Below are 24142 nucleotides of genomic sequence, written 5' to 3'. Positions count from 1 at the left end.
ATTATGCTGTTGGAAATTTTATGGAGGTGGTGGGTGATGGCCTGGGGCTCAGCAAATCTTCAGTCAGCAAAACTGTGACAGCAGTAACACCTTTGCTGTTACAGCTTATGAGGAACATCCTGATTTCCCCCCAAACTCCTGAAGAAATCCAGCTGGCCAATCAACAGTATTGACAACATCTCCAGAGTTATTGGCATCACTGATGACACCCTTATCCCAGTGTCAAACCCTGTGGTAAATGAGCCCTTGTAAGAGCCCTTTACAGGAAGGGATATCCAGCCATAAATGTTCAAATAGTGTGTGATCACAAGGGGACGTTCAATGACATTGTAGCAAAATGGCTTGGAAGCACACATGACTCTTTTGTGTGGGCCACTTCTGCAGTTTGCAGGTGGCTGAAGAGGGTGCATGGCTTTGGTGATAGCTGGCTGCTGGGAGACACAAAACGACAAACAAAATGAAGGCTGTGTTCCAATCGGCATGATTAATCCTTTCAAAGGGCACTTCGAAGGGAGAATAATTGCGAGGACCATGCTGCTATATAGTTTCAAACTGAATTTGTGATAAAATATATATAAAGGTGAATTAGGTAAGATATACGCCCCACAACTTTCTTCCAAATCACTCAAAGTGGATGGTGAAATCTTCGAAAGGAATAGGGCATAGGGTCGATAACTCTGAATAGAACACAGCCCAGGTGCGGCGCAATCAACGAAGTCGACACAGCAAACTCATGACGACCTATGATTCTAACCACAGGTGAAGAGCTGTCGACACGAGTCTGCGATGCAGTTTGCGAATGTTCGTTTGAACTATGGTTTCGGGAAACACCGGATCATTGAACTATGTTGGTAACGATGGAACTTGCGACCATAGTTGGCTAACGATGCTTTTGGGAAACGCACCCTTGGACAGTCTTGCGCACTTACTTCCTGTCTGCGCACGCGCTCTCAAGTGGCCAAGACCGCAAGTGTGGGTATTTGGACAAGGCATTAATATAATAAATATATGTCTATGCGGAAAGTACGTAAATGTCCCGGATTTAATATATATATATAATATATATATATATAATAAATTAAAATCTGATGTACAATTAGTAAATTAAGTTTAATTTAGGCCTACTGCAATTACATTAAAACTACAACTACAATTACAAAATTTTGAGTATAATGAAGTGAGGCGTGGGCAAGTATGCAACCCATACTTGGAATTTGTGTTCTGCATTAATCCCATCCAAGTGCAAACACAGTTTAAAAAAAAAACTTAATGGCTTCTTTATGTACAGCACTAGTGCTATATAGCACCTCAACCTCCCCAAAGAACCACTGAAGAACCTTTTCTTTAGAGTGTATACTTACTATGAAATAAATGTATTTTAAATATATTACTTTTTTACTAGGGTTGTTATGGAACAGCCATGTTATTAAGTGCTCTCATGTGTGTTTTTTAAATCTGTCCAGCCGTGACTGCTGTGATTAGGGCTGATGTTCCAGCTCACTCACTTAGGTTTGTTAGCAGTTACTCATGGAAAATGAGAAACAAGAGACCAAAAAATGCAGATGAGCTGAAGGCCACTGTCAAAGAAACCTGGGCTTCATACCACCTCAGCAGTGCCACAGACTGATCACCTCCATGCCACGCCGAATTGAGCCAGTAATTAAAGCAAAAGGAGCCCCTACCAAGTATTGAGTATGTAAATTATGTACATTAAATAAACATACTTTCCAGAAAGCCAACAATTCACTAAAAATGTATTTTTTTTTTTTATTGGTCTTATGAAGTAGTGTAATTTGTTGAAATAGTGAATTGGTGGGTTTTTGTTAAATGTGAGCCAAAATCATCACAATTAAAAGAACCAAAGACTTAAACTACTTCAGTCTGTGTGCACTGAATTTATTTAATACACAAGTTTCACAATTTTGAGTTGAATTACTGAAATAAATGAACTTTTCCACAACATTCTAATTTATTGAGATGCACCTGTATATATATATATATATATATATATACACATATATATATATATATATATATATGTATTATAAAGTATACACACACACACGCACACACACACACATATTACTTTTTTAAATATATTTATAAATACTTTTTTTAATTTAATCTTTTATATTCTTTTTAAATTTCTTTACATTTGTATTCATTTATAAACAATTTGGACATAGCTCGGTATATCTAACCATTAGTCTTTAATGCGTCATTATTTATTTATATTTATTATTATATTTATATATTTTAATTTTCACGACATAGAATCTGAAAATAGACAATTTTGTTAATGCACACTGAAAAAGTGTAATTTCCCAGTCTACACACTGGGTTAAATATTGTATTAACAAGTATTAACCATATAAAAAACTGATTAAAAATAAAACTGCAGAAATTGTTGTTTGATTGGATGCATGGCTTTTGACATCAAGCATGAAAGCTTTTTTTTTCTAGAAGTTTCTAAACATGGAAGGTAAGGAGTATTTTATTTATTTATTTATTTTAATTCCACAACTCATTATCAAGGCAGATATGCTACATTTTTTGGTCCAGGATGCACTATAGACACCATGAGAAAGCAACTGCAATTGCTGTTTGCTCCACAGTGGGTCTCTCTCTCACACAGACAAGCACAACACTGTCTGTCTCTCCCTACCAAACCTACATCTGCTCTGCTGTACTTTCTCTGTCTTTTCTCCATGCATTTCATGGTAATCATCATTTCGATACCATGCTGAATCTCAGAACTCATACAGTATATGCATGTGTTTATTTTCACCCCATATTATCTCTCTCCATTAAATCTCCAGTTTTGCTTGCCGGAGTTTCCATCTGTTGGAGTCACTGAAGTCGAGTCATCTGAGGTCACTGATGGAGTCGTTCTTCACGCAGCGCTCAGTGAGATCCAATCCCAACAGAAGACTCCGAGCACGTGGCAGAGTCTCAGCTAGCTCGATGGGTTTTGATGATTTTTTTCTCCTCTCTGAAAGAAGTGACAGGCCAAGAGTATTGGAGAAGTGACGTGGAGGAGTTATTCAGTGAGGCCAGTGGTATTCCATGTGTGGTTATCTTCATCTTAAACTTGCTACAAACTGCTGAAAAGACAAACTTGTAATGCTGGTCGTTTCACTAGTTACATGTACTTGTTTGCATGTACTTATTTTATGACGTGTGTGTTCTTTTGTACAGATTGTGATGTTCGTGTAGGATGGCAAACGTTCCACACCTTTATGTTGCAGCATTACAAACATATCAAAGACTCGATGCAGGCCTGTAAAAATGTACTCATCTCACAGCCTTTAATACACCACTGTACCTATAACAAGGTGACAGCTGACAACTGTCTGCATCATTTTTAACTTTGTGTCCATTATGTTGTCTTGACAAAAGCATCATACTGTTATTATACTATAACAAAGTCCATCCGTCCGTCCGTCAATCTGTCTGTCTGTTTGTCTGTCTATTAGGGCTGTAACAGTACACAGAAGTCACGGTTTCAGGGTCACGGTTCGATACGAGTTCAGTACAGCAGGAAATCATTTTTTAATTTATTTTGAACGGACAGTATTGCTACACACACATGTAACATTAACAGTTGTTTTGATTCGAATTAGATTGTATAATTTCAAGCAAAAACAGAACGGTCTTACTTTAGACGTGAAATTATGCTACGTAAGACACATGCACAAAACAAAAACAGCAGACGGACTGAACGAAAATGCAGATTTATTCTCTGACTGCAGGTGGCACATATGGAACAGCAGCGATATAGAGTTTCCTTGCTATAAACAAAGCAGTGCTGCGCTTATAAACACTACTTTAATATGCATTATATGGAGGTAAAGAAAAAAAAATGCCATTTCTGAAGACAGTGAGTTTCTCTCAGAGATACATTCATATAAACCCCCACATATTTGTTTTCCTATATTTCGAGCATCGTGATCTGCCTGGTACAGCATTTTCTCCTCTTTACAGACTTAATAAAAAATCCACACAAATTACATTTTGATTTCAATGCAGTTTGTGTGCAATTCTGGAACAGAGATCAGCCAAAATAAAAACAGGTTCAGATTTATTGCCGGTCAACCGAAACTCTTCCACACTGCTGATTTAAAAGAAGCAGGCGGTTCTTCGAGCGCTTGCATGCCATCTGAACTCTCTGTTCTCGTTTTGGGTTGGTGCCTAGATCATCTCTTCTTCTGCTCTTTCCTGTTGTGATGGTTCCTGAATCTGGATTGATTGCACTGACTGTATTCGTCATCTGACTGCATGAACTGAACCGTGACAGTTTGGGACGAATACATGTACCATTACACCCCTATCTATCTATCTATCTATCTATCTATCTATCTATCTATCTATCTATCTATCTATCTATCTATCTATCTATCTATCTATCTATCTATCTATCTATCTATCTATCTATCTATCTATCTATCTATCTGTCTGTCTGTCTGTCTGTCTGTCTCTCTGTCTGTCCGTCCGTCCGTCTGGGTAACAAATTTATGTTAATAAAACGTTGCGGGAACATTGTTTTGAAATGTTTCTAAAACATTGAAATGTCCAGTTATCTTGCAGTGATTATAATGTTATTTAAAGGTTACAAAAACATTTTTACAACTTTCTAGTAACTTTATTTTCACCCAAAATATGTTATTTGAACATTTATTTATGCTGTCAAACGATTAAACGCATCCAGAAAAAAAGTTTTTGTTTACAAAATATATGTGTGTGTACTGTGTATATTTATAAATATACACACACACACATATATATATATATATATATATATATATATATATATATATTCAAATATAATTTCTATTATATAAAATAAAAATATACACCGTACACACACATACACACACAACACACACACTACGTGCATGTGTGTATTTATATGTACATAATAAAAATACACATTACACACACACATAAATAATTAAAACAAAAAATAAAATTACAAATGCGATTAATCACATCATTAATCATTTGACAGCACTATTTTTAATATTCTAAGAACATTAAAATGTTTTCTTGTTGCGATTCAAATGTTAAAATTTACAAAAACATTTATTAGAACGTTCATCAAGTACAAATATCATCATAAGAACGTTACGAGAATGTTTTCTCTCAAAATGATGAGAATGTATATCAAATATGAATAAAGTTATAAGAATATTCCATAAACATTGCTGTAAGAAAGTTTTGTTCTAACATTTATAGAAAATTTTTAGTGTAAGTTTTGAGAATGATCTATCTGTTTCCTTGCCAGTCTATCTATATTGATCTGTTCATCTATCTATCTAACTATCTTTATATTCTTGTTGTTCGTTAGTGTTTTATTATCATAAAATAATATTAGAAGAATTATTTCACCACAATATAATTACTCCAAAAAAAAAAAAACCAATCACAACATCAACAACAAATCCAATCGTGCGAGTCTTGGCTTTGAGTCAGTCTCCACCCATGCTTTACATCAGGATCAGCACGAGAGGGCCTCTCAGTGTGTGGAACAGACATCTGAACAACATCAAGCCACTGGAAGTGACATATTAACATTTAATTCACAGAATGATATGTTTACAGTAATATTTTGTGACCATTCATGAATCTAAAACCTCTCCTCCATTCCTGCAGATGAGTGCTGTCCCCTTTAGTAAAAGGCAGTATCATAAGAGGTTCCAGGGCTGGAGCACCGATGCTGTCTACATGCCAAATGTTCACAAGATCGCTGTGGTAACCCTGAGCAGGGGCATCCACATGCAGTTTTGAGCAGGTTCATTTGTTCGGCCAGCAAGCCTGTCAGATGTGGTAGTTTGCTTTTCTGCTGACATTTTGACTTTGTTGTCTTCCTGTTTTTTCAGGACTGAGTCACATTGCTACTGCTCTGTGTTACTGGTACGACACAGAGGTAGGCTGCTGACATTTCATGGCCCAGTGTTGAACTTGAATTTATTTTAAGCTTGCTAATTCTCCAAGCTGGTTTGTTTTTGTTTGAGTTTACCGTGAGTCGTTTTTGATCTGCGTCTAGGCTCCAGGAAAAAAGTGTGTGCTGATGTGGGGCAATGACAGGGCTCTGTGCATTTGTTGAGGCTTCTTCATCCTTTCAAGGGGCTCTTTGAAATGCTTTTTACCAACCAGTTCAAATCTTTATGCCAGTGAGTGTGTGTATTTTCAAGTAGGGATGACTGACTATTGTGCCAAGACAGCTTGGCCATGTGTGAAATAAAATGGCCATATTTCTTTCTTGAACTCATAAACACAGTGCACTGGTCTCCTATCAGCACATCCCAAAAATCCACAGGGAGCCGATCAACAGAATCCTGTATGAGCTGAATGATGAGCTCATTATTACATCATCAGAAAGTCCAACCAGCTCTGTGGTTATCATTGATGTCAATCAGAAGAGAGAGGAATACATATGGAGAAAAGAAAAGGTGATGATATAAAATGTTTGCAACAATGGTGCATCTTCTGTATTCCAATGCCATTTTTATTTTTATTTGCAATGTTATTAGTTTTCTTGTCCCTTACCAAAAAGTAGTATACTTCAAGTTTATTTTATTAAGTATACTTAAGTAAACTTCAAGTATATTTTGACTTTTTGTAAGTATAAGTCAAGTATACTTAATTGTCATTATAAGTATATATCTTAGAAGTACATAAAGCCCATTTCTGAGAAGTACATAAAAAGTAAACTAAAAGTATACTTTCCTATTTTTTAGTTTAAAATAAGTATACTAATAGCACACTTGAATAAACTTCTTTTTCGTAAGGGGTAGGCCAGTTTACAGTATACTATAGCAACATATATGCATAATGTGCTTATAAACATCCCAACCGTGCTCCAAACATTCCTATTCCCAAAGATACAGTAGCTGGATAGACAGACAGGTAAATCAGACAGACAGACAGACTCCAAAGCTTATTTGTAGATCATACGTCAAAGCAATGTTGTTTTCTAAAGGACAGTCACAGAGCATTTAAATCTAAACACACACTCATGATTCAGAGAGGCTGTTGTTGTGGTTTTTAAAGAGAGTTTTCACACACAAAAAAAGTCTTCTTTTAGTTGTTTTGACGGATTTATTAAAACAGACTATTCCCCAGCATTTTCCATTCTGTAATATTCTGAGAAGTCATAAGCCGCCCCCACAGTAGTTACAAATTTAATTGCTAGAGAAGAAAACCAGAGCCTAGATATTGTGTAAAACAAGGTCCGTGAGTACTAGAAGTCATTTATTAGTCAGATTAAATTGCAACACAGCTACCAGCAAATAACGACAGAACATTTGAAGCCTTTTCACTAGATCTTCATCTCCTCCTTCTTCTTCTGCAGGGAGTCAAGTGTTTTCTCTCTCAGTCTGCTGGTAACAGATGGAGAGGGTCCTGCTGTCAGACTGTGGAACCGCTGTGTGACCTCCCACCCAACTGCGGTTCTGGGCAGTCACCACACCACTGTGGTGGATGTGGTTATTCAACAAGCATTGGCCAAGATCTTCAGCTACTCCAAGGATGCTGTTAGTTTTTTCTTAAGAAAAAAATTACAAACTTTGACATTCCCTGATTGCATGGCAGCTGAAGACTCGCTGATCAACTCAATAAAAAGCAACTCAAAGGCTGTGTTCTTGCACTGCCTGCAGATTACCATGATAATCAAAATATGCATGCACAGAATTTTTTGCACTCTTAAGTTTTTTGTGTGCGCGCTGCTAAAGTGGACCCTTTTTGACTTGTTTCTTAAAATTGTTACTGAATTTTAAATTCAGTGAAGTGTCATGTCAGGCATAATCATGAATGATCCGTTGCTTGCTTTATCAATTGTTGTTGTCACTTCTGAGAACTCATGCACATATTATATACATTATTGTCATGTTTTAATTCTTAATAACAATATTTGAAACAACCTAAAAAATGTTTTAAATAACTTAACTTGGTGGATTTTAAGGGATACTCCACCCCAAAATGAAAATTTAGTCATTAATCACTTACCCCTATGTCGTTCCAAACACTTAAATGCTTTGTTCATCTTCAGAACACAATTTAAGATATTTTGGATGAAAACCGGGAGGCTTGTGACTGTCCCATAGACTGCCAAATAAATAACAGTGTCAAGGTCCAGGAAAGTATGAAAAGCATTGTCAGAATTGTCCATCTGCCATCAGTGGTTCAACCGTAACATTATGAAGCGACAAGAACACTTTTTGTACATGAAGAAAACAATAATAATGACTTTATTCAACAATTTGTCTCCTCTGTGTCTCTCCACATCACCGTGGTGTCATTTTAGAAAATATCTGCTGAACACAAGCAGCTTACTCTTCTCAGAGTCAGAGAGGCTTTATTATCATTTCAGCTCTATACAGCTTGTACACAGTGAAACATTTCTCCAGGACCATAGTGCTACACTATATATATTTATATAGAACAGGTCAAAATATTAATAGACAAGGCACAATACTGAGGCAGATTTATGCAAGTGTGCGGACGTGCAAAGTATGCAAGTTGGGTTTCAAGTGTTTGTGATTCAGGTATTATATAAGGGGTGTATATGTGTGAGTGTAGTTGTCAGGTCAGTTCACATGGAGTTGAGGAGTCTGATGACTCGAGGGAAGAAACTGTCCAGTAATCTGACTGTGAGAGCCCGAATGCTTCTGTACGTTCTTCCGGATGGCAGGAGGGTGAAGAGCTGGTGTGAGGGGTGTGTGGGGTCGCTAGTAATAGTGATGGCTTTCCGAACGCAGCAAGTGGTGTAAACGTCTGTGATAGAGGAGAGAGAGACTCTGATGATCTTTTCAGCTGTCCTCACGATCCACTGCAGGGTCTTGCGATCTGTGATGGTGCAATTCCCAAACCAGGTAGTGATGCAGATGCTCAGAATGCTCTCTACAGTCCCACTGTAAAATGTGGTGAAGATGGGAGGTGGGAGATGTGCTTTCTTCAGTCTGCGTAAAAAGTAAAGATGCTGCTGAGCTTTCTTTGCTATGGAGCTGGTGTTGAGAGACCAGGTGAGGTTCTCCATCAGATGAACACCAAGGAATTTGGTGCTCTTTACGATCTCCACAGAGGAGCCGACGATGTTCATCGGAGAGTGGTTGGTATGTGATCTCCTAACAACAACCATCTCTTTAGTTTTGTCCACGTCCCACATAGCAAATGTCTTCTGGCCCAGATCCGGGCCACACAATCACTTTTCCCTCGGTCCAAGTGCCGCAAAGAATGACGGCCCTGAAGTGGCCCAGAACTGGATTACAGACAAGGGCCACACATGGGCCATAACCGGGCCGAATCTCAGCCAGTTAATCACCCTGAACTGGGCCAAAACAGGTTTTATTATTGGTGCCAATTCTCAGCCTTAAGTAAACCAGAATCTCCAAATCTGAGCCTTATATATCCCAGACCCAACCCAGACAGCAAGCAGTTTGTTGGATTTCATGCGGGCCAGATGTGGGCCGGATCTGGACCAACACTATATTGCTGTCTGGGAATACAGAATCTTAATATTTCAGATTATTGGCTTGTATATTACTATAATCACAATTATTCATTTTGTGACATGCTTTGGTAAACCAGACAGCAACATAGTGTTGGCCCAGATCCGGCCCACATCTGTACATTAATGTACACACAAACTATGCCAATAAAGTACATTAAACTGAATAGAAAATCAGACTTAAAAGTCACACATCATGTAACTGTGCAATTAAAAAAATTAAAAAATAAAAAAAAACCTTTTGCATTGATTTTTCTATTTATTTTTATAAAGAACAAATCAACCAATAAAGAGTGAGTATATAAAGAATACATTCTATAAGAGAAACGTAACAGATAGACACGTGTAACTTAATCATAATAATTTATTACAGGTGTGTCAAAGAGCAGTGCCACAGTAGTCCAAGTGACGATACATTGCAGTTGTAGTCCTCTCTGGCAGAATATAATAGTAGTGCGAGGAGCAGGGAATAATCTAAATTGTTAAACGCTGAAAAATACTATCCCGATCCACTCCGTTAAGGCGCGCGTTTCTCATTCAAAACACGCATCACCGGAAACACGGCATGTCGCAATCAATGACGAAACCGGCGAGAGCCAATGAGCGTTTGATATCGCTGCCGTAAAACTTGTTGTAAAACTTATTAACAGCACAATTTTCAATTGCTACAGAGGAAGGAGATACATATCGCCGATGAATGCGGTTTGTATTTGGATCTGTTCTGTTCCTCACAGCAAGCATCACATGGATACAGAGGATTAAAAAAAAAAAATACTTCCATGATCATTTTATTTAATGCTTGTGCATGACAGCATACTATTAATAATGATGTGCCTCATGGTAAACCAAATAATTATTACATGATGGTTAAATGATCTCTCTCTCTCTCTCTCTCTCTCTCTCTCTCTCTCTCTCTCTCTATCTCTCTCTCTCTCTCTCTCTTTTCATGTAAGGATTCTAAGATTATTTGTACCAAGAATAATAATATAAAACTTAATAAAATTTTAATTAAGTGCAGTTTAATGCACTTGACTAATTTGCTTAATTTTGAAATGATAATGTTTCATTCTGCTTTGACTTGCCATTTCAAAGACTACATATTAACAATACTACACTTCATTAAAAATGTATGTGATCATTTAACCATTATCATGCAAAATTGTATTTATCTTGTTTATCATGGGTCACATAATATGCTGCCAGATCATAGCCTGATTTGAGCCAGATATCACCTGACTGATCTGGGCCACACTCCTCCCACCAACAATCGGCCCTCATATTGTTTGCTGGATCACCGCCCTGCCGTCATTGCCACACATGGCCCAGCTCTGGCTGAAAGGGTACATGCCATTGCCGACAGGAGGCCAGCAGTGCCAGCTTGAGGCCACATTTGGGCCAAGTCCGTTTGCTATGTGGGGTTCAGGGACAGGTTGTTGACTTCACACCAGTCCACTAGCCGATGCAATGGTGTCATTTCTGTGCCTAAAAACATGCGTAGAAGTCATTTAGTGCATTTGGGAGGGAGGCATCTACGGTGATGCGGAGAAGTTATTTAATAAGAGTTTCAAGGATTTGAATGCTAACGTTTTTAATACGTTACGTTAGTAATTGTTCACCCTAAAGTGAATGTTTGCAGAAAATTTACTCACCCTCAGGCCCTCTGAGATGATGATTTATTTGTTTTATCATCAGAACAAATTTGTAGAAATTTTGCATCACAAACACACAGGCTTGTGGACTATTGTTTTTATCAGCTGTTTGGACTTTTGTTCTGATGGCACCCATTCACTGCAGAGTGATGGAATGCTAAATTTCTCCAAATCTGGAGGAATCTACATATTTGATGGCCTTAGGGTAAATACATTTTAAGCAGGTCTGTTTTGCATGTAAAGTTTCATGCCAGTTTGATGACTGTTGACAAGATGCAAGAAAGTCATGGAAATGCCTCTTCCATGCAAAAAAAGTCAAAGATAATTAGTTGAAATGCAAGTCAAAAGCTCCAGTCTCTCTCTCTCTCTCGTCACCTTTCAGGTGCTGAAAATATGGGATATTCCTTCTCAACAATGCATAAAGACAATTCCCATGCACTTCCCTAATATCCAACTAGGCTTTATTCCAGAACAGGGCAGCCTTCCTTTGCTCCTCAACCTGACTGTGCTTCTGGTGACCTGCAGGGAGTATCTGGCCGTGCTGCATCTACACGAGACCGAATCCAACAGCAGGTCTGGGATTTATACCTGCGTTCTCTATAATCCACATCTTCAACAGGTTGGTGTTTGGGTTTCTTTGATTGACGGTTTGTGGACTGAACATTATAGGTTCTTATTTTAATGTGCATGGTCTAGGTAATCACAGCCTGCGCTGACTCCACATTGACTGTGTGGGATGTGAAAACAGGCATTAAGAAGATACAAGTAAGGAACGCTCACGGTTAGGAGGAGGTTTCCTGTATGACACTAGACATACATCAGCGCAGACTCCAATGACACTATTAAGGCAAGTGCGAGGGTTACTCTTACAATTAATAATAGCAAAGTCCCTTTGAAGTGAATCATTTCACTCGGCCTTTCAGACAGCTGTTTTAGTCATGCAGGTACATCTCTTTAATTAGAGAAACATCAAATTCTCCAAAGCGGTTCACCAAGCTTACAATTAAAATTCATATTTAAAATCACCAATAAAATCTGACAAAAATCTGACTGTCTCATAAATTTAGTTTCCTATGCTCAAATAACTTTAAAAAGCATATTTTTCAGGCTAAAGTACTGGCGACAATGCGACTGGCTCATTTATTCAAAAGCCGGAACTATTCAGCCATATTGTGCATTGCACTTTCTCCCATTCTTAAGTAAAATGAGTGCACCTTCTTTGTATATTTAGAGTCTTTAGTAGTAGTCAGCATGCAAAGGTTACCAGTCCAACAAGAAATAAAATGTGTGTATTTGGATTTACCAAAGTGAGGTTCACACATCCTTGACAGACATTCAGGAATTTAGTTTGAATGTACACTTATTAGCAAGTAACAGTATATTGCATATCTGTACTGTATAGGGCAATTCCCACTGCACCAACAGATGCAAACAAATGGCAGCAGCCATGTTCGTCTGGTTTTCTCAGATTAATGTGTTACCCGTCAGTGTCTGTTGATGTTGCTCAGTGCTTATTTTCAGTGAATTTGTCTGAAATGGTACATACTGTAATCTGGTGACCATCTGTGTCTGTGGGTGCAGTGTGAATTGGCCTTACATAGACTGCAGTGCAAAATCTTCCTGTAAAGGCTGGAAAACACTACATGATCTTTTAAATCTTAACATCAACATCATAAGATGTAAGTTATGTGCTGAGAAAAACACATCTCAAATGCATTAAGCAGCACACTCATCTGACAGGAGGCAAAGCCGCTTTAAAATGTATGCTGAGTAAGTTTGAAGCGATTTATGTAAAGCACGTCTCAAGTTCAGAACATTTTTTCCACAGTAACTGTATCCTCTGATCAGTCTAAACCCTTATGAATGTCATATAAGTTGTATCTGGTGGATATGTGTTTGAGTATAGGATGTGTACATAGGTACTGTATGTGTGTGTGTGTGTGTGTGTGTGTGTGTTTGTCCTGTTCTTTGAAATCTGTTCCCTTATTTTGTATCTGTTTGACAAAAGGGGGAAACAGAGTTTGTGTTCCACACACACAGAAGTTCTGCACATGCAATTAAATTGTGATGACTGAAATATAGAATTGCTGCTAATTGGCCATTTTTTTGGTGTCACTTCTGTTAGTAACAAGTACATTCTCTCACTGTAGGTGTGGAACTTACTGAATGGCCTCAATCTTCATAAACTAGAAACTGTCTCCAACTCAGAGGTCACCGGGATCATCTGTCACCATGAGAACCAGCTTCTAGCCACAGGCTGGAGGCAACTGATCGCTCAGTATGGCATTGCGTTTTCAAAAGTAATGGCCAGTTTGTGTCTCAATCATACACACACTTTAATGTCTACTTAAAAGCCAAAAGGGCTTTCAGCCAGAATACACACATAATGTGGATTTCATTCTGGTTCTCTTCAATTGGGTGTGTGCTGTAGTGGTCATACCTTGAGACGTCTGTGACATCAAAGTGGGTCTGACACAGCAGAACTGGAGATCTCAAAGACATTTACTGAAGTGTGTCTATGAGTACAGGACATCTGTGTAAAAGCAGACCTGTCGTGGAAGTCCTGGATATCCTGGCCATGGATCACTGTCCAGGTCTGGGACTTCTGGGAGGTATGATGGAGAGATCATAATATGGAGCCTGGCTCTTCAGAAGCCCATCACACGACTGCAGACGACGCAGCAAGAGAAATCAGTACGAAATGAGTCTGCGATAAAATAGCATTTTCCTTCCTCATTTTAAATAAAGGGTTTAATGTAATAAGCACACATACAGTACTAAACACAATGCTCCTTCTCTGTGCATCTAGACTATTTTTTGGAAAATAAGTATTTGGCGGCTTGCTAGCCAATCATAACCCAGGTAATTTACAGATATAAATCTAGCAAAAACAGCTTGCTTTGCTTTAAGGGTCAGAGAGAGGGTGGAAAACTAATTGTTTCTGGATAAGAAACCATGACTAACAATATAAGTGGACTTCAGGAGGGAAAATAGTATGATAAAAAAAAAGTGTAGAATATGCCCTTTTTATGCATCCCTGCAATGTGCACAGTAATTATTTACATATGTTGCTAAATTAAAGTTGCATGAGTGATGTATCAGCATAATTCCCATGTGCTGAGAGTCACTGCATAAATAAATCATGCACAGTGACAGAAATTACATATACAATGTCTGTCAAGAGTATGGTTCTCAATTGGTTAAAAAAAAAAAAAAAAAAAAAAACAATGTAAAATAATTTTTCAAAGTTGTGGATATAATACTATTACAGTTTTTCTAGACTTTCTACTTCAAAATGTTTAATTTAGTGTTACTTGCCGTGTCTTTGTAAATATTTATAAAATTTAGCAGTAATAATGTATTAATGAAATATGCTTCTGCGTGTGTAGAGTTCATCTGAACACGAGCTCTGCAGAGTTATTTGAGAATGACACTGTGCTGCTCAGTTCACAGGCTGTGTTTTTCTGCTGGTGGAGCATCTGTTGGCCCAGACACAACCACGGTAAACATAATAACTGAGAGGAACTGATGACAACTTAACACATCGCAAACACTATAATATAGACCATTTCAAATTGAGGACTCTGTTAAATTGCACTTTACTTCAGAAACCACAATGTATGCAGTGCACTGCTGAGAAGGTTTGAAATAATTAAGATTTTTTTACAGAAAAAACTGTAATATTGTGAGATATTATTACAATTTATTTTATTAACTGTTTTCTATTTTACTATATTTTGACTTTTATATTGGAATTTTATTGGACTTTTTAAGTTGTGCAATAAAAATTTTGATTCAGTATATTTTAAAATGTATTTTCTTTGATAATATGCAGATTTGCTGTTAAAGAAACATTTCTTATTATAAATGTTTAAAAAAAAAAATTATATTTTTGTGGAAACTGTGATGCACCTCCATTAAAAAGTTTAGGGTAAGTAAAAAAAGAAAGAAAAATAAATGAATACTTTTATTCATCAAGGATGCATTAAATTGATCAAAAGTGAAAAACTAAAAAAGAAAAAAAAAAGAATAAATGCTGCTATTTTAAATTTTTTATTCAAAGAATCCTGAAAAATATGTGTCACTGTTTGCACAAAAATATGAAGCAGCACAACTGTTTTCAACATTTATAATAATCAGCATATTAGAATGATTTCTGAAGGATCATGTTACACTGACGATTCGAGTAATGATGCTGAAAATACAGCTTTGATCACAGGAATAATAATTTAAAATATATTATATATAACATTTATTTTAAATTGTAATGATATTTCACAACATTACTGTTTTTACTGTATTTCTGATCAAATAAATGCGCCACTGGTCAGTGTTATAGATAATGAAATATACTATAGAATCCCAAAATCAATGCCACAAACACTCAACAATACTGAAATAGCTGAAAATCTTATTGTCTGGCTTCTACTCAGTTTCAGGGTGCACAGATATTTGTCTGCTGAAAAGCACAGAGCAGAAGATTAATGACTTGTTTTGACAATCCTTTCTGATGCAGGACAGTTCTATGCGCCTGATGAATTTGATAAGAGTGTGATGGGTTTAAGCACAGACCTGGAAAATAGTCTACTTGTCACCGGAGACACCACCGGATCCATCAAGGTCTGGGATGTCTCACTGGAGATATGGAGGTATGGAAATGAACTTTTCTGCATTAGAATGAATGGCTAGAGGAATCTCAGTTTACCTTATTTAGCTCATTATTTAAGTCTTGGTTTAATGGCATACAGTATGTGTGTAGCACAGCATGTGCGGTTGGGTGTGCGAAATCAGTCTCAAGAAGCCCAGTGCACTTCCTCTGACCAATCTTATCTTCCCTCGTTGGCCCCATGGATTCAAAAAGTAACCCAGAAAGGCTGACCTGGCTGCTTTTTACCACTTTCTATTCCTACCTTAAAAAGCAGCACCCACTTGAATAGTGTAAAAAAACACGGTTTGGTTCAAAGTAAAATCTGCTGCACACAAACTCCTGGATCTTATAAGCGCAGTGAGATTTGATTGCTTATAATGTACATTTGAAAAATGCAGCACACACTACCATCTTTCTAAGTTTGTAAAATAATTATTTATAATTTTGTTGTCAACAACAGCCAAAACAAAGAATTAATACACAAAAAAATATAATTAAGACAGACATAGATATTAGTATACATATTTTACTGTTTTTTATTTTATTTTATTTTTTTAAAAATAAAATATTATTATTGTATAAACATAAATATAGTATATGTAAATATATTATTTTATTAAATATTATTATTATTATTATTATTATTCCTATATTGGAGGTTTTTCTTCTTTGTTGACAATTATTTCTGCAAAAATATTTTATATATTAAAGTATAATTTGTCTCGTTTAAAAAAAAATACACATTTATTTATTTGGTTATATATTTACTAAATTGCATAAGAAATATATTTTGAAATAAATTTAAGATGAAATAGGTTTTGAAATAAGTTTTTCTTTACCAACTGACTTTTTTGTTTTGTTTTTTTGTTTTTGCTTCAAATAAATGTATCTTGTTTTAGTTATTTTTACTGGAAACTAAAGAAAAATACTGATTAATATATTTATATTTATAACATTTATAATTTTATATTCTATATATTTTTTATATTCTGTATTATATTCTAGATTGCTTGTTTTATTGACACCAGTCAATGCAGTTTTAAGCCTCTTGCAAAAGTTGTGCTATTAGTTCCGGCCTGGACTGCACCTTATTCTCTAGAAAAGCAAGAAAGAAGATAGTCAACCCAAAATACAAGCTCATATCTCAGGCCAGATCTGAGTCTAACAGCTGGTGTGTCTGTAGAATATTTGATCAGTGTTCACATTTGGCAGGGCAGGTTTGGCACTGAACTCACTGAGAGGTTTTAACAAATAAACCCCCACACAGAAAGTTGTCAGTGGTCAGATATATCTGCCATTTAAGCATGTGGCGATGGGTTGAAAGGTAGAAAAGTCCAGAGGGACCGTTCTTTTGGTTATTATTTCTGGAGTTGCCCAAAAATGTCTAATGCTTACAGAAAGGCAGGGGAAATGGGACATCTGTCAATGTGTCTAGTCATCATAGAGAAGAGCCTCTCCACAGACTTCCTCCCCTGAATCACTAGACTGCATCAATCTGTTTAGACTCGTTTTGGGCTGGATCCATCACATATACTGACAACATTAGAAAACAGCTTCTGCCTTAAAGAGACAATTCACACACACACACACACACACACACACACACACACACACACACACACACACACACAAAATCAAAATTCTTTCATTAACTATTTATCATCACAGATAAAATTTTTGTTATGTAAAAAAATACCTTGTGCCCATTCAAACTGTCCTCTTGATATGTGTGTGTGTGTGTGTGTGTGTGTGTGTGTGTGTGTGTGTGTGTGTATATATATATATATATATATTAGGTTTAGTGTGTTATGGGAAAAATAACACGATTAATATATCGTGCAGAGCAACACCTCACTGTGTGATGTACCCTACAAAATGTCTCATATTTATATGTCATATTTGTATAAAATGTCTTACAGTATATTTATATCATATGATATGCGATATCACACACGCAGTGAGAGCAATATCACACAGTTTTTGTCCTGAACAGCGCGAAACTAAGCTGATTTGGTTACCAATGACTTTCATTGTATGAACAAAAAATAACTAAATGTTTCTCAAATTATCTTCTTTTATTCTCTCTATCAAAATCAACTGTTGGGCGCCAGATCTTTTTCCTTTTCAGCGTACAAACTATCTAGCGTTGTTCGGGAGGCAGACACACATTGTCGGTTTAAATCTAGATTGGTTATCTCTTTAACCTGGCATACACAATACACTATCACATTTCTATAATTCAGTCAACTAGGTCAACTGCAACAGGGAACACTTCCCATAACACCTGATGTACTCGCTACATCATAAGAAGAATGGCATATACGCTAATATTAGTCTCTTTCATTCTTATTCCGAGGTCACCGTAGTTATACGGATCCAGTCCGTATCCAGACCAGATGTGGATAAGCACTTAGAGACCACCTCTACACCCTTTGACTTTGACTTTGAACATGCAGAGCTCACATTTATTTAATTAAATACTTTTTTTTTTTTCATTAAATACTACTTTGATGTCTAAGAATCACATCAGGCTGTATCAAGATTCCTGTTTTTCCATCCCCAAATTTAAGCCCATTTAAACTTTTGTTATACTATTTAAGACTTTTTATGACCTTTAATTTGATCAAACTGAATTTAAGACTTTTTAACAATCTCTCCGCTTTTATTTTAAGGAAAGCGTAGCACAGGGATCAAAGGTGATTGCTAAATGATTTTCTTCTGTGTTCTATAAACAACACGAGGGAGTGTAAATGAATTCAGAAGAAATGTTCATTTTTAGGTGAACTGTCCCTTTGCTACATGTGTATTTGTGCTACTGAGATGCATTGATCCACTTACAGTTGGTTAATGTTTGATACCATTATGTGACCACATGTCATGACATGCATATGCATATTCTCACTAACCATCCTTCACAAACCTAATTTGGCAAGCATTAGGAATTTGTGTGCTTTTGTCAGTCAGTCATTCATTGATGCCTAACCATGATACATTACCATTCCCACAGAGAACGTACCAGTCCAATCAAAGAAGAAGAGCAGGGGAGGACAGAGGACAGCCAATCACATTGGGGTGAAAGTTCAGAAGTCGCTGGGACATGCCTTAGTGCGGGTGATAGTCAACAAACAGGTGGACTGAAACGCTCACACAAACCATGGGAACAGAATGACCCCTAACATTTACAGTGACCACTTAATGACCAGAAATGTGTCCACACTGCACAATTATAGTTTTAAATTACACTACTGTTCAAACGTTTGGAGTCAGTAAGATTTTTACTCATCAAGGGTGCATTAAATTGATCAAAAGTGACAGTACAGACATTTATAATGTTGCAAAAATCCTGTTTCAAATAAATGCAGCCTTGGTGAACAAAAGAGACGTCTTTCAAACGCATTGTAAAATCTTACCGATCAGTTCATCTGCACTCCCTTCTCACCTTAACATCCACTGTAGCGGCATTACTTATAAAGTATGTGACTGTAAGACAAACAGACAGACGGACAGACAGGATCTGGCAGTTTGCTGAGCTCACTTCTCTCAACTCCGGCTCCTAGCCAGCACTAAGTCCTCGTCATGCCAAAACAAGCGATTAACTGAGCCTCCCTACAGAGCTGGGTGTGTTACTGGGTTCTTGCAGCTGTCTAGACACTCGTCAGAGAATTAGATGTCTGCTGAAGCTCAGACTTCCTCCAGTATCTTCTTGAGCAGCTGCTCAGGGGATTCTGGGGCAACATGTAGAGTAGACATTAATTGAAAAAATCACCCTTTTTTACTTTCATGATAAATGTCCTTGGAAAAAAAGAAATGCTTCATTTCTCAGAATCACTTAGAAACTAATTTTCTTATGATGTAAAAATGAAAAATAATATTAACCAAATATTTATACGTATAAATGTTTTCCATTTTCTTCCAATCTAATAAAATCAGACTTTTGGATTGAAAATAGAGGGGATGGCAAAGACATGCTCTCTGTGATGTCATGAAAAAGCAAAGGCTCAACTCATGATTATTAATGAAGTAATGCACATATATTTTAACATTATCTTCTATTATTTTGAATAAATTAATAGTCTATGAATTTTAGTGCTCGACTAGGGATCTGGAAACTCACATAGGTACCTCAGCAAACATCAATTTAAAATTATTAATGAATTAATTACATTAATTCATTTAAACTTTGTTATTATAAATAAATTCATTCAAATAAGGTCATCTAACTGAATTAAAATGTTTAAAAATATTTTTTTATTTAATTCCCTTTAAATAACTATTGTTTCTGTTTTCCCCCCAATTTATGTTCATAAAAAAAAATAATAATAAAAAATAAAATAAAAGCATAAGTATAGCAGAATTAGTAGAGGAGATATTTTCATTATATATCTGGGCAAAAAGGTTAAAAACTACTAATCTATGAGATAAACTGATACAGAAATCTTCCAGAATCCAGATATAAAATTTCAATACAGTTATTTGTATTTTTATAATTTTTATTAAAAATAACAAATTCAAAAATGTATCAGTATGGATCACCTGTCATTATGACACACACCCACACACACAAAATCCTGCTGGAGATGCTTTTATTTTACAAAGAGGTGGGGACAAAACTGGCCATGAAGAAAAGTGGTGAAGACATATCCACACCGTAGAAGACAAACATACCGGTGGCTACATGATACTGGGCACTGACTGAAAAGTCTGCAAAACCAGCAGAGAAGAAAAATAAAAACACCACCCAATTTTTTTATCCCTTGCGTGATGAGAACAGCACCAGAGTTTCGCTCTCAGCATTTGTTTGTTTGTTGCCATGAACGCCTCAACACACTGAAGTTTAGCTTGGCTAGTGAAGCCTCTGGTGAGGTGGAATGAGAAGACTCAAACGGTTGTTCTCTGTAAAATGTTCAAGCAAGTGCCTGGCTGGAAAAGAAATGAAAAATGAATCACGGAGGATGGTGAGTTTATGGTGAGAGAGTGCAGATGCGTCGACGTGTGCCAGGATGGGCTACTGACTGTAAAGGCACGTTTAAGGGAGCGAGACATTGTTATGGCAACCACATCACAAAAGTCAGACACACAAAAGTCTCCACCACGGTGGAAAAACCAGCTTTAAGCATTTAAAACCCTCATCTAATTTAAACGAGAAGCAGTTGACAGCATTTTATTCACATGTTCACCACAACCATGACTGTAATTAGAGATAAAATACTTTGAACTCTTTCTAGAAGATCAGTGAGCTAGAAGATGTACCGTTGAAGCCTTGGAAATTGAAGATACGGTAGATTTCCTCGCGAGGAACAGAAATGAGCTCTTGCATGCTCTCTTCTGAAGCTTCTCTGCTATTGTGAAACACTAGAGGACTAGACAACCAGTATAATGGAGGTCACCGGTTTCGTTTTTTCTTGCCACAGGTCAGTGACTATACTATGCAATACATTTCATTTTTTGAGGTTGTGGGGTATAGACGTTATTTTCGGTGGTAGTAATGCAATGGTAATTATATCCCCTTGATTGTTTAGCTGATTGACAACATTAACAATATGTCTTTCTAAACAAATAAATACAACTACGCAAGACACAAACGAGTGTGCACAAAACACTGCATGGGGAGAACAAAGCGCTTATACAAGAGGAAAATCATTTACAGAACTAGCCATAGCATCACACAGGATTTTGCACAAGCAATCACATGCACTTCAACAACACCCTAGCATCACACAGGATTTTGCACAAGCAATCACATGGACTTCTGTAAAAATATAACTATGTGTGTCACCCTGAATTGACCTGGAAGTTACACCGTAGAGCCCTACTGATCACAGGCGCAGTATCCTGTGCATATGTCCGTACATACCAATTAGCAGCCTGTGATTGTACTTGGTCAAAGCACATTTAGACCTCAGCTGCAGTCCAGACCTCAGAGAGGAATGTGTCCACTGCAGCACCGCAAAGTCATACACGGCTCCAACCAAAATAAACACCTCCCTGGACATAAAACCCTTTAAAATCCAAAATATGATCCCAAAAACAAGCAGCCAGGTACCTCGTTTGGAAAAAAGGGAACCTAGGGAACCACCAAAGTCATAATTTATGGTGTTCAGATCAAATTTAATAAACAGCTGTTATGTTCCATAAGACGTGGTTTTGAAACATTGTTCCCCCTAGAGTTTATAAAGTCACACATACTGAGTCGTTTAATTCATGATCACTAGCTCAATCAGCACTGCTTCACAATCCTCCATCACACCTGCACCACTCAGAACACCTTAGCAACCAGCCAGTACACACACGATTCAGTAATATATGGGAGCGACAACCGCATTCTGCAACAAAATTAAATCCTGAAAAAAAAAAAAAAACGCATTTACAGTAATTCTATGCAGTGTGTACTAAACCAGTAGTTAATGACGTATTTAAATACGTATCAGAGTTGGGTCTTTTCTGAATGTGTGGTGCAAGAAATTACAGGGTACTGTTTGACTCATTAGTGTTGCCAGATCTTGCTATAAAAAAACAGCCAATAAGAACAGGCCAATAATAAACTTAAATCCAAACACATTATCTTGGAAATTAGCCACATACCAAAATATAGTGACCTGCGCCTGCCTGCTTTATTAACTCCATGAACTGGATCGCTTTGTGAGACAAAGACACTTCATAAGCGTGGCTTGTAATAAGTGGACATGGCAACCCTTCAAGAGTCCAAAGTAACCTTTGAAACATAAACAAAATCTGTCGGCTCTGTTGATGGTGGTTTAGTTAAAATCTACGAACATAACGAGTTTGACTTTGGTCGCTGTTTACCAAACGTGTGAGACGCCAAGATGTTGCTATGGTTACAACCGTGTCAGTCATTGCATTGCATTTTGAGAGAGAGCTCTGTTCTGTACAAACATAAAAAGATAATGTTGGGGATTCAAATCCATATTTAAATGCAGCTGTCACTCCTGAAACTTTACACTGTGTACGTGGCCATAGAAACCACAAACAACACCCTAGCAATGCCTTAGCAACCATAAAGAACACCCTAGAACCTGCATAGCAATACAATCCAAAAAAAACGATCCCAAACAGAGGCAGCCAAGTACCTCAAATCATCTGAAAACAATTTTTTTCCAAGGAACTACAAAATGTAAAATTTGTGGCATTCAAATCAAATTTAAACCGTTATGGTCCATAAGACACGGTTTTGATTCATTGTTCTCCCTAGAGCTTATAAAGTCACACATAATGAGTCGTTTAACTCATGAAATATCACAAGCACAGTCAGCACTGCTTCACCTGCACCTCTTGTCCTCTGGCGCTCCGCAAGCCGGTCATTCATCATCTGAGCATGAGCACAGCTCTGCACCGTGATTTATTAGTTGTTCCATCTATCCATTCAAGAAGAAGTGGACAAGTGTACGCACAAATGTGAAATGTGATTGACCTGCTCTCGTCTGGGAATGCAGAAACTCCCTCTCAATGTGAAATGCATTCATCTGCAAGTGAGTACAAATGATGCCGTGTGTGAAGTTCCTCTTGTCACAGATACTGTATGCATGAATATTTCTGTTTCTTTTTTGACTAGGAAACTTTCCTCACAACTTCTCACCAAGATTTCCCAAAAGCCAGCTTTTGACAAGCTGTTATATAATTTGTTGAAAGGATTCCTGGAAGCTTTGGAGCTGCTCTGCATGAATAATCCAAGACAGATAACGAAGAGTACAAGTAAACAAAGCGCAAAGCTTTGGAGGACGAACAAAACAACCTTATAAATCAAGCATCGGTGACACTTCAAATCAGGCAGAAAAATGAAGTGCAACGTGAGTGTTCCTGAACTGAATCCAACAGCATGAAATAAACTCCACACATCTGAACATCACAGTACAGAGTTGGCTGATGAAACTCCTCAAGCATTACCCAGAAGCCACCTCTCGCTGAAAGTACTCTAAATGCTGGCATTCGGTCAACATTGAGGTCATCTGGTAGCAGGGATGGATGGGGTGTTACCTAAATACATACTGTTCAGTGTTTTCAAACGTCAACAACAGCTGCAAACAACATGTGATTTCATTCAAAAAGACATGTTTGTTTTTGAGCATGAAGTGGATTGCATTTCAAAATAGCAATGGATTTTGGACTCATCCACCCATGCAGTATTGGGAAAGACCTGTTTTTCTTTTTTGTACACTCAAATAAATACTCCGGCCTAGATTTAAAAAGATAGTTCTTCCAAAAATGAAGATTCTGTTATGATTTACTCACCCTCAAGTTGTTCCAAACCTGTGTGAGTTTCTTTCTTCTGCCGAACACATATTCTGAAGAATGTGGTTAACCAAAGAATTGCTGGTATAG

General features: G+C 37.1%; 1 pseudogene; it reads left to right on the top strand.

Moving 5' to 3' along the window:
- Positions 1-2475: 2475 nt before the first annotated feature.
- On the top strand, positions 2476-14239 carry LOC109099114 (annotated as a pseudogene).
- Positions 14240-24142: the final 9903 nt, after the last annotated feature.

Source organism: Cyprinus carpio, chromosome A12 (genome assembly GCF_018340385.1).
Source record: "Cyprinus carpio isolate SPL01 chromosome A12, ASM1834038v1, whole genome shotgun sequence".
NCBI classification, from domain to species: Eukaryota; Metazoa; Chordata; class Actinopteri; order Cypriniformes; family Cyprinidae; genus Cyprinus; species Cyprinus carpio.
This window is presented reverse-complemented; position numbering and strand designations above follow the sequence as displayed.